The 12212-nt window shown below is 41.2% G+C and overlaps 1 long non-coding RNA gene across 16 annotated transcripts; it reads left to right on the top strand.

Moving 5' to 3' along the window:
• The first annotated feature begins 5349 nt into the window (after positions 1-5349).
• On the top strand, positions 5350-10657 carry LOC133722472 (uncharacterized). 16 transcript variants are annotated; one of them, XR_009852810.1, is made up of 10 exons: positions 5351-5645; positions 5881-5957; positions 6061-6132; positions 6708-6871; positions 6998-7149; positions 7389-7498; positions 8182-8216; positions 8679-8708; positions 9126-9210; positions 10307-10657. It is a non-coding gene; the product is annotated as an uncharacterized LOC133722472 (long non-coding RNA). The 16 variants fall into 16 exon arrangements; XR_009852801.1 differs by having other exon boundaries at positions 8679-8725; XR_009852805.1 differs by having other exon boundaries at positions 8679-8754.
• The last annotated feature ends 1555 nt before the right edge of the window (positions 10658-12212 follow it).

Here is a 12212-nt window from a genome sequence, read left to right as displayed (position 1 = left end):
TATGTGTTTGCCGTGAAATTCCAAGAGAGAAACAAGGAGATGGCGTGAAAATCAAGAAGAAAACAAAAGATTACGCCAAGAGATTTTCTAGGGAGAGTTTTAAGGAAGGAGATATTCTTGGAGGAGCTAATTTTGTTGATTGCCGTGAAAAAGGAGAGAGAACAACGTAAAAATAAAAGAAAATATCAAGGATATGCGTTGGAGAATTTCAAGGGAGAAGTTTAAGGAAAGAAGAAGTGTGGACAACAAGAAAAAGCTCAAAAGGTGTCTAGATACATTCCCTACTTTCTCTAAAGAGTTTTGGCCAAAATTGAAGTATAAAATCAGAAAATATCTTGTATATTTCGGCAACTAAATATTAAGGAGTCATTTTAGAGAGTTTTGATTGGTTGGACCACATCACAGGGCTTACTTGGCAAGCTATCATTGGTGGAAGCTATGTGGAATTATTAAATTAATTCTGTGGAAAATAAAGGAAGAATAAACGGCTTGGAGACCAAGGTTGCCGTTCCCTATATATACTCCTCTATTCTTGACGCCAAGGTTACACTTTACACTCCCATAATTCAGAAAAAAATCACATAGAAGCCGTGAAGTTCTCTCTCCCTCTCTCCATCCTCTAGTGCATCCCACGGATTTCAAGCAAGGCCGAAGAAGAGAAGAAGGAGCCGTGAGCAATTCATCCATCAACCACCATTGAAGACTTGCTTTCAAGCTTCAAGGACCCAACGTCAAGCCTCCATCTCCATCATCCATCCACGGTGTAATTCAACCTCTTTCTTTGTAACCTTGTTTGATTTCTGTTGGATTGTTTCTAGTTGACATTGATGTTTGAACAAAGTTGTTAATTCCGAAATTTATATGATTGAATGAGATTTTTGATTCCTATATTGTGATTCTTAAGTTGCTTTTGTGAGATTGTTTAATTAAATTTGCTTGATTGATGTCCTTTATGTGTTTATCTTATGTGGTTCGAAACACTTAGGGTTTACATATAATTGTTGCTAGATTTAAGAACATGATTCACCTAACTGTTTTGTGGACTTGAATCAAAAGTAGTAAAGGTTTTGGACAAAAACCGAATTTAATTGGAAAGGATTGCAATTAGATGAACTTTTTCATACAAAACCCATCATGAATCATATTACAAAACCCATTCTTTTTGTGGCTGCTACTAATTATTTTAATTCTCAAAGTTTTTTGCTTTTTCTTCTTCAATTTGTCAAATACTTCTCAATCCATCATTCTTCTGTCAAAAACATAGAACCTGATGGATTTGATTTCTCATCTTTAAACAAGAAACCATATACTTTGATCAATTCTTAATCACGCATTTCTTGTTCTGCAAAAAAAAAAAATTAATAGATCAAGAACATAAGAAAACAAAGAAGAGTGAATCTGAGAAAATGGGAAGGAACAAGGGAGTAGTGGACTTCGACGAGTCACACTAGATGACTTCGATCTGGCGAATAAGGACTCGGTGGCGATGCTGGAGATGAGGATTCTTCGAGAGAAGCTTCGCTAATCCTACCATGTCGAAGGCATCAACCACCTCCAAAAGTATCGCCTCCTCTGCGATCAATACCTCGAGTCAATTTTAGAGAGAGATCTGCGTCGTCCACTTGTACTTCTTCTCCGGCCCCGCCTTGATCTCCGCCGCGTACGTGTACTTCAGATCGCAAAGGCTGGCGGCGGCGGCCTTGATCTTCGCGAGGCGATGGAATCGCGACTCCAGCTCAGTGTCTCGGTCGCTGAGGCTCTGCAAGCAGAGCTCCCCTCCGAGCCTCTCCACGCGCTGAATCAGCTTGTAGGACAAAAGCGACGGCGCAGTCGTCGGCTCATCCTCCTCCTTATGCGGGTTCACCCCCCCACCGCCCAGAGGCACTAGCCCCGGCTCCGCTCTCGGAAAGCCTGTTGTCGAGAAGAGGTCCAAGAGGGCTGCGCGTATGCAGATCCAAAATGAAACCATCTCTGCCGCCAAAGCTACTCTGAATCCCGTACACACCAACATCATCATGCCCATAAGCACAAGCAGAAAAAGGTCCTCTCTTTCTTTGCATCTGCTGCTTTTGATATGGAGGTTTCGCGGACGAGAACCGCCGACGGCGGTCGGTAGTAGTAGCAGGGCTCGACGAGCTAGATCTGGAGTGAGTCAACGGAACAAGTCGGATGATTTGGGTGGGAATGTTTGTGTGTGTGTGAGGACGGCGCTGGGTCTGGAGGTAAAATAAAGGCATGGGCAATTTTGGAATTTTACTTTTCATGTGGGCCCCACCTGAGCTGAGTTGGCAGGCCTAGTCAGCAGTTTAACGACACAATTTAACGGAAGAGTGACGGAATGACCTATTGGACGCGATTTGATAACGCAGGGGTGTTTTTGATGAAATTGAAAGTGGAGGGACTGAATTGATTTGGGACTCAAACCACAGGGTACTAAACAGTATTTAGCCCAAAAAATAAACTATTTTGGATTCAGTCTGTATAATTAACGTATCATCAATTTTTTATACACCAAAAGAGAATACAAAAAGTACAAGTGAGGAGCTGTATACAGTCATTCTTAATAAGTGACGTGTTCCTGAAGGCTGAAGTGTTGTCTATATGAGTGAGGTTCTAATAAGGACCTTAAAATGATGATTTCATGATAACTTTTAAAGTAACTGTTGAATGACATATGTGTTGTAAAATTAATATTTCAACTAAAATTGGGACCACTCATCCAACCGTTGATTTGAAAGTCATAATTGAGTTCTCATTTTAAAGTCAACACTAGAGCCTCTCCCCTGTCTATATAGTCATTGGAAATTTAGTATGTTCAATTTAGTTTGTAGTATGAGCTACTTTCCCTATATTCATACACCGAAGAGAACAAAACGTGCAAAAAAAGGAATTGTAAATTCATTAGTTTTGTGTTTGTGAAGCCTACATAAGATTCCAGGATGGTAAAAACTTTCCCCACTATTGTTATGACCTCAATTTGTATGTATAAATGTTTTCTAGGTGATGTGCTATTTGTTCTATTGCTTACTTATTGCCAATGTATCCTCTATAGAATAAGTCCCCTAAGCTGGGTCAGTTCCAGAGAGACCAGATGATTTGCAGGAGTTCTCATCTGCGGATGGAGGAGACCGAGCTCGCTAGAAGCAGCTCATTCTTTTACCTGAGAACCTGCCCTTCAACAACACCATCTCTCCCTTTGACCTATACTAGAGTGCCCTATGTTGGTATACACATACCTCCTAGGCACAAGTATCGGAAGCACAAGACTCGTATCGCCTATATACCCGTATCCCCTAGACGCCAGCTGGGGATTCCGATACCCCTTGGGGCGATATCTGGATCCCAAGCGTCCCACACCGAAAGAAACAGAGCCAAGCTCCCACAAACTGGCTACATTAGGGTCATCTCCAACAACCTAAAGAGGTAACTGTTTACTATCGCTTTCCATTATCATTATCTAATCCGATACTGACTTAGGCATCGGAGCGTTGAAGGCCGGCACACCCGGTCTTCCCTCTGACCTTCGTCTATTTTGTAGATAAGAGAGACCGATAGCGATAGTAGCAGACCGATACAACCCGTGTTCAGTTGAACCAGACAGCTCTCGAGACCACTGAAACATTTGGCGCTAGAAGGACTCCTCTCGCTCCTTGTTGGCAGGACAACACATCGATGGCTACCAGCAATCCCGATACCAGCATCGAGGATCCGCCTCGGGAGACAACGACTCGCGAGGTCCAGCGTATTCTCGAGTTCCAGAGCCCAACTACCGAGACTCAATCAGTCATGACTACCGATCCGACCACAACACTACAAATAGCAATGCGTGACCTTATGGAGTCACGTGCACAGGTCGAGGCCGAGCGCGCGGCGGCCACGGCTGCCCGCCGGGAGGTCGAAAACATGACCAACCAGAATCGCACCCTACGAGAGGCACTCCAGCGGCGAGTCGCACATGACGATGTCTTAGACAGGACCCATCAGCAAGAGACCCCGATACCGACCATTGGCGGCGTCCCCACACTGGGACCGGTCCTCACTACAGACCCCGCCACCAGCCTCGCTGGCACCTTCATGCCCCCAAACCTCACGTCGGGAAGCCTCGCTGGCCCCACACACAGCAATACCAGCACAGACCCTCAGGTGGTCTACCTGAATTCACCACTTTTTCCAAGCCACCTCGGCGCCGCACCAATTCCTCAGCCGACTGCCGATATGGCGGGAACCTCGTGCGCAAACACCGCTACGACCGCCAACATACCACCACCCTATCCCAACACCCGGCTATTGCTCCAAATGAGTGAAGCCATCGCCTCTTTACAAGCACGAGTGGAGAGCACCGAAAGTAGAGCTGGGTGGCAGCCGATCACAGCCGGTTTCCAGGGAAAGACAGGACCCTTCATCGCCCGCATGCAGGCCAAGAAGGGCCCACCAGAAGCCAAGCCCCTCAAGATCGAAAAGTACAATGGGACCCGAGACCCATACCATCATCTAGAAGTCTTCCAATCCATACTCCATGGAACCCGATACACTGACGCCATGGCCTGCCACGCGTTAGAGGAAACTTTGACGGACGAGGCCTTGCATTGGTTCCTCAACCTGCCCACCAACTCAATTGATAGTTTCCAAGAACTGGGAGACAAGTTCCTTCGACGATTTATCCTGTGCGGTGGAGGGTATCGCACAACTCCCGACCTATTTTGGCTCAAGCAACGACCGAACGAGCGACTGCGAGACTTTGTTCGCCGATGGCAGAAACAGGCCACTCAGTGTCGCTCTCTCGATCCAGTCCTAGCGGCATCGACATTTAAGCAAGCACTCCAGCCTGGATACTTCTTGTTGTAGATCAACACCAATCCCCCTGCAACATATGATGACCTCCTCGATGCCGCTACCGCCTTCGCTCAGGCCGAGTACGACACCTTTGGCAGCGATACCAATGCCAACGCGCACCTAGTCATTGCACCTCAAGCGAACAATCCCGATACCAGAAACAAAGACACCAACCGGGACAAACCTGCCCAGCCGAATGACAGGGCCCCAAGGGAGCGACAAGGTTATAGCGATACACTACAAAAAATAATTCATTTGGCTTCACTAGTTAGCGTCGGCGTCAGAATGCCGTCGCCATTGATCAAAAATTCGCTACGGCAAATGCGGCGTCGCAAAGAAAAAAATTATTTGCCACGGCATGGCGTCGCCGTCGCATAAATATGCCTTCAATTGCTACGGCATATTCTTTCCGTCGCTAAATTTCTCTACTTTTAACTACGGTAGAACATGCCGTCGTGTATTTTCATTTTATTCATTTATATTTTTTGACTTTTGGGTGGATATATGTGCCAAAATTAAACATGTCGGCAAAGCTTTTTAGGTTTTTGGGTTCAGAAACATTGTTCTTGACTTCTTGTTGCCGCTCCCTCCATCTGCTATTTCCCGTTCACTCCATCCAGTCCCGACAACGAAGTCAACCATAGCAATCCGCGAAGTCGATATCTGCTAGTTCAGCTCGACCTCCTTCCTATTTTTCTTCCTCTTTCTGCATATTCAATCCGTCTCTCAGACCTTAATACCCAGAAATCAATTAGATCTGTCCGTCTCTCGCTTTGTGGCCTGCATCTTGTCTATCTCCACTGTCAAAACAGGTCAGAAGCTCAAAGCTCACTTCTTTTCATGTTTTGGGAGCTAATCAAAACCAAGATTCGATTTGGCTTGGGTTTACTCCAGGAAATTGGTCTTTTATTTCAACAAATCAAATGGGATATTTGTTTTTCTGGGCTTTGCGCACTAACACAAATAGCGTATATTTGATTTGTTATGTAACTTTGGTTTGCATTGGAATATTTGGATATATAATCTAGATGATGCTGATATTTGCAGAGATTGTTCACTGTTGAAGAATTGGCTTTGTACAATGGGACTGATCAAAGTTTGCCAATCTTGTTAGGAATTCTCCGGTATCCTTTTGCTTTCTCTCTGTTCAGATGTGTAAATGATTACTAATTGTCTGTGAACTTAGACTTGGTGATTCCTAGAAACTAATTCGTGTTTTTTGATCAGATCGGTTTTTGACGTGACGAAAGGAAAGTCTCATTACGGTGAGGGTGGGGGTTATAATCATTTTTCTGGAAGGTGTGTTCCCTATTATACATGTGTTGAATTTTGTAAATGGCATTGCTAGACCTTCTGCAGTCTGAACTCTTCTTCTTTTTAATCAACCTCATTCATAATGTACATCATAGTTCATCTTATGGGGTAAAAATGTTTTGACAGTGCCTTATGGACTGGTTAATTTTGTGTAAATTGAAAAAGATCCCCAAGGGGACAAGATGAAGTACACAAGAAATATTCGTAGGGGAGATAGCAATGGTGTTAGGATTGTGGTTAAATAGAGTTGCATAGCTGAATTGTGGATTACAGTTCCATTTTAGTTAACAATTTCCTGGTTAAATGGTGTTAGGTGTGTGCCTGTTGTTAATTTTGGGATTCTACTCGGTTATCAAGTCAAAAAGAATGTTGTAGATAAAAAGATTGCATTGTATACTGGTATAAGTGAGAAGGATCAATCATGGAAGGTTTAAATGTGCATTTGTTGTGTGTTTGTATGATGAACGTACATTTGTAAATGATGTATCTGGTTCTTTAATATTTTGTCAATTCTGAGGAAAGTGGGTTCTTAATAATCTCATTTCTGTGTTATGATGCAGAGCCATAATGTTGTAGATTATAATGAAAAAGTGGTGGATGGATTTTACAACGTGTATGGAATTACCTCGAATTCCTTTAGACAAGGGAAGATGCCGTTGTTGGTGGAATTTCAAGCTGTATCAGTTTCAGATAATGTCGACTACGATGTCATATTAGTTAACAGGTTTGTTGATACTGAACTCCAACAACTCGAGAAAAGAGCATATGCTGCATCTCTAGAGTGGATTTCTCAACATGGTCTACTTTTAAGTGGCTTGATTCAGAAGATTGCTGATATTGTTGTTGATAGAATGGGTGGTCCAGTTGGAGATGCGGATGAGATTTTAAGAAGGTGGAAAATAAGGAGGCATGAGTTGCGGAGTTCAATGAACATGCACTATCATTCTTCCCCTCGGAAAAATTGATGTTGGACTTTCACGCCACCAGGCCCTTCTCTTTAAGGTTGTGGCAGTTTTTAAAACTCACCTTAATTGTCAATCTGAATCATTGGAAAATTATGTGCACCATTCAACTTATCTAGCATGTTGTTACTTTTTTTCCTTTCAAAAATCTGACTATAGTCCCATTGTTTTTTCCTTTTGAAAAATTGGTCATTACCTTATGCTTAAATCTTATGAAGGTTTTCTAGGCCTTTGAAGGAATTTTTGCCGTAGTTAATTCTTTTTTGCCTCTGGTTTTAGGTACTAGCTGATAAGATAAATTTTCCATGTATGTTGGTCAAAGGTAGCTACTACACGGGTACTGATGATGGAGCTGTAAACTTGATTAAAATTGATAGTGGAATTGGAAGGTAATGTCCTCTAACTCTTGATCTCTCTTTATGCATAATTTTCTGGTGAAACTGATTCGTTAAGTTTTCTGTTTTACATGTATTCTCTGCATTAATGTTCATTTGATGCCCATCTAGTTTTAAGCTGTTAGGATTTGAATTTACGATCATGTTTAAATGAGGATAATAGAATCAAAGGTACATGCAATTTGTTTTTGCCTTGCTAGTACAATTCCATTCACATGTGCATCAGATTAAGGTGGTTGATGCATGCTTTAAAATTTTCTGAAACTGTTATTGATCTAAGTGAATGTGTTTGCCATACCATGTAGTGAATATATTATTGATCTGATGAGTGCTCCTGGAACACTAATTCCTGCTGAGGTACCTAGCTACTAGTCAGCTCCCAAATTCTTTTTTTGCCATAAGGAGCTTTCAAGATCCCACAGAAATGTCTACGGAGATGCCCAAAGATCTGTGTTTACTACAAGCTGAATGAAAACAAAAAGTCTAGAATTATGAGATTGATGAGTAGTTCATTTCATATCTAACTGCCTCTAGTGACAAACTCGTACTGCATCATATCTAATTATCTTCCTTGTTAGTTCAATTTTGTTAGTTTGGAATGAAGAAAGTGATGGAATTGGACTGGTTTGAAAGACTTGCTTGCTATATTCATCTGACTATGTGATTGTGTCATGTAGATGTGGTTCATGATGTGTCTCAGCATATGGAAGAGGTGAGCCATAATATTTTTATAGGAATTGAGTTACCAGAAACAACTTGCATGGGCCTCTTTACCATTAACTTTTTTGGGACATATTGTGCTCGGAGCATTAGACCCAAATGGTAGATAATTGAATGTAATTTGAATTATGCTGATTTCATTATGCAAGATGGTCTGGTAATTTATTTGGGTTGTTTTTCTCAAATTCCTTTTAGATTAATAGGGATGGCTTAATTATTGTCGTACCTATAGCTTTGTAGTTGCTTCTACATTTGCAAGGAAAAAATTATTTTTGGAAAGAAGTTTCTGAAGAAGAATGATACTGTAGGTCATCATAATTTTTTTATTTTATTCTTACTGCCAATAAACCTTGCCTTAAGAATAACGATGACTGAGATAAGAAGAATAAAGTTTTGCCTTTTTTCTTGGATTTCTTTTTCATGCAACTGATGTGTTGTTGTTACTGGTCTCCAGCTTTTTGGTCTTTAATGCCTCCTTATCAAGGTGGAATATATGCCCCAGTTGAGCTTTCGTCTTCTTTGTCATTCTTGTCAGTTCATGTCACTATATTTGAACAACATTTATCTTGCTTATAGTACAACTAGTGTATGTACAATGCCTTTTATATTTCTCTATTGTACTTATGTAATCTCTCATGTCAGATACCTTACTTGTCAGATTATCAAACTAGCTAGTTAATTAAGTGCTTAATCTAAAGATTATCTGATTATGTATATTCCAAGGTTGAGAACATATATTTTTTCTTGTCTGGACATTATTCCGCCATGTTAAAAGAAAAACCTTAGTTATGACTCTTCAGTATATCTTGATGTTTTTGATTTTGATGAAGAGACTTAGCCAATTTGGTTTTTCCATACATATGACTTTGCCTGAATTATTTTTTATTGTTTTTGGTTATAGGTTCTTTGCATTATAATCTCGTTGTTCGATCTGTGTCATTTGTCTTCCTCTTATCATAAGCTCTATCTACTGGTTTTGATTCCAGGTAAGGCTCCTTTTTTCATTATATTGTTGTCAATGATAATATTTGGTTGTAAATGTAGTGGAAAGTGCCCTTGCCCACTGCCCTTGATCTTTGTTTGTTGCATTTTGTTTTAATTGGTATGTTGGGGTTTTGATATAAAATCTATGACAGGAATTCTATAATTCTTATTATTATTTTTATTCCTCAATGTCTTCTCCAAAGTAATGAAGCTCCCTTATCCTGCATGTGTTTTATGAATTTGCATATATATATATATATATATATATATAAATATGTGTGTGTGTGTGTGTGTGCACATTAATTAGATGTTAATCTAATATACATATTGTATCATGTGTGTTCATTAATTAAATTTTTAGTTTTGTTTATTTCTGCTTGATGTGACGTTGTTCATTTAATGTAGATATCTATTGTTAGTATAGTTGGTTTATATTTTCATACTTAGCTATTTGTGTTACTGTTTTTGCAGCTGACATAGATATTGATAAGGGAAAAAATGGACATGATTATATCGTTACTATTTTTATCTTCGACAAATTTGATTATATACATGTTTGTGTATATATATGCATGATTATGTAAATATTGAATGTGTATAAAACGATCTGTGTAGATATTGAGATTGCTAGCTTAGATAGGTTGAAGACTTATGCTGCAGTTTGGTTGTTGATTTGAGTTTATGAACAAACTGTGTTAGCTTTAGCTTTTTGATATGGCTGAGAGGATAAAAGTATGAGTCTAATATCATTTCAATTTCGCTTATTGTATGACAGTAGATGAAACTCTTGCTGGAAGTTAATTTTTTTTTCCCCAATTTTGAATAAAGAAAGGGAAGCTGTGTTTGTGTGCTTCAATGATTTTGTATTATCTGTTATGTGTTTCGTTTCATAACAAATGCATGTTATGTGAGTATGGAGTAAGCCAAAATCATCATGTTTTGTAACAAATATCATGAGGATAACATTCATGCAGCAGTTCTTAAACATTCCCAGATTTTGAAATCAAACTACGTGTAGTGACAATATCTGATTTGTGCATGTTTCATTTTTCATGTGAATCCGGTTTGATATTTGTATACTTGTGCATTATGTGATAGGTTCAAGATGCAACCAGTGGCCATGAAATTAGAAGGGAGTCCATAGGAGAAGGAGTTCATCCACATTCAACTAGTGATCAAGAAATTGAGCATGCTCCAGTACTCACCAAGCCCCTCTAGTTAATGATAAATAGTATTGTGGTCAAGGATGCTTTTGAACAATATTAAGTTTGGCAACTTTTCCTTTCAGTTATCTAGTATGGTAGGACATTATAATTATGAAAGACTGTAGTTTGATTAATTTCAGTTTGTACTTGGTAGTGGAATATAACTTGGCACTTATCTTTTGATTATATAATTTCAGTTGTGAGATAGCTATGATTGAAAGGATTATTTTGGTGCTTTATATTATTTTACGATATCTTTTGATTAAGTGTGTAAAATGGCAGAAAAAATTTTGGTTTGAAAAAATTGGGAAGTCAATTGGTTGCGACGGTTATTAGCTGTTGCTAAAGCTTCATATGAAAAATACTTGGGGTGGCGACGGCAATGATGCCGTTGCAATTTTAGAGGGAAAATCAATTTCCCGCATAATTCTAATCAAATTTGGAGGGAAAATTTCTGGAAAAATAAAAAAATATGAAAAAAAAAGTTTATTGCAAACAACGGCATCTGCCGTAGCAAATAGGTTACTTGCGACGGCGTTTTCAGTCGCTACATGCCGTCGCCTAATAAGCGACCAAATCATTGCTGCTCTCGTTGCCGTCGCTAAATCCGATTGCGATGGTGTTTTGCCGTAGCCACGGGCAATGGCGACGCCACCAACGACAACGGTGTAATTGTCGTCGCCATTGGTCTCTTGCGACGACAAAAAGACTTTCCGCGACGGCACAAAGCCATGGCAAAATAATTCTTTTTTGTAGTGATAGGAGAGACAAGCAATACGGCAAGAGACCCGAGAAGCCAAAATATAACTCCTCAAGCAGTCAACATCGCGATGCACCATACTGCGGCACCCGACACAGGGACGACCAGCGATTCGTGGCACCCCGATACGAGATTTATACCATACTCACCACTTCTTACAAGGACATCTGGAACAATCACAAAGACATCATTTCGCGCCCACCAAAGCGCAAGTCCAGCCAATCCAAACCGCGAGATAACGGTAAGTACTGCACATATCATGAGGAGTCTGGCCACCCCACCAATATCTGCTGGGCACTGAAAAACGCCATCGAGCATGCACCTCATTCAGAGCGGCCAACTCTCACAATATCTCATTCCTGCCACTGGCGCCAATGCCATCGAAGTCTACGGCCAGATATTAACAATACACGGCGGCGCCCCGTGAACACCAGAGACCCACCAAGCCCAGAAGCTCCAATGCCCTCGGGGCCAAGAGGTACTGGGACTCAGCCATGGCTGCCACACCCCCCAGGTCGAATGGAACTCGATAGCCTTTAATCGCAGCGAGGACACCATCCAAAAGCACCACAACGACCCACTCTTAATCACCATGGTCATCGACCACTATCGCTACCACAGGGTCTTGGTTGATAACGGCGCAGCGGTCAGCGTCATGTTCGGCAGCTGCTACGAAGGCCTCAACCGAGATAGAAAGAAACTCACCCCAATCATGAACCCCTAATCAGCTTCGCAGGAGAAATTACACAGCCATTAGGATCCGATAGTTTGCGGATCACACTGGGTGGCGGCAGCACTATCGCCACCATGACAGCACATTTCATCATCGTCGACTGCCCCTCCTCTTACAATGTCATCCTGGGGTGTGACGCCATATGGGGACTCCAATGCTTTGTGGCAGGACACATGCTAATGATGAAGATACCCACCCCGGGTGGCATCCTCACTGTCAGGGGCGATCAAGAGCTCGCGAGACAATGCAACTCCCTGACTATCGGAAGGGGACAAGGCAGGCGAGAGGTACTCCTAACCTCAGACC

Source organism: Rosa rugosa, chromosome 1, assembly GCF_958449725.1.
Source record: "Rosa rugosa chromosome 1, drRosRugo1.1, whole genome shotgun sequence".
Lineage (NCBI taxonomy): Eukaryota > Viridiplantae > Streptophyta > Magnoliopsida > Rosales > Rosaceae > Rosa > Rosa rugosa.
The sequence above is the reverse complement of the archived record's forward strand: the minus strand, read 5'-3'. Positions and strand labels throughout refer to the sequence as shown.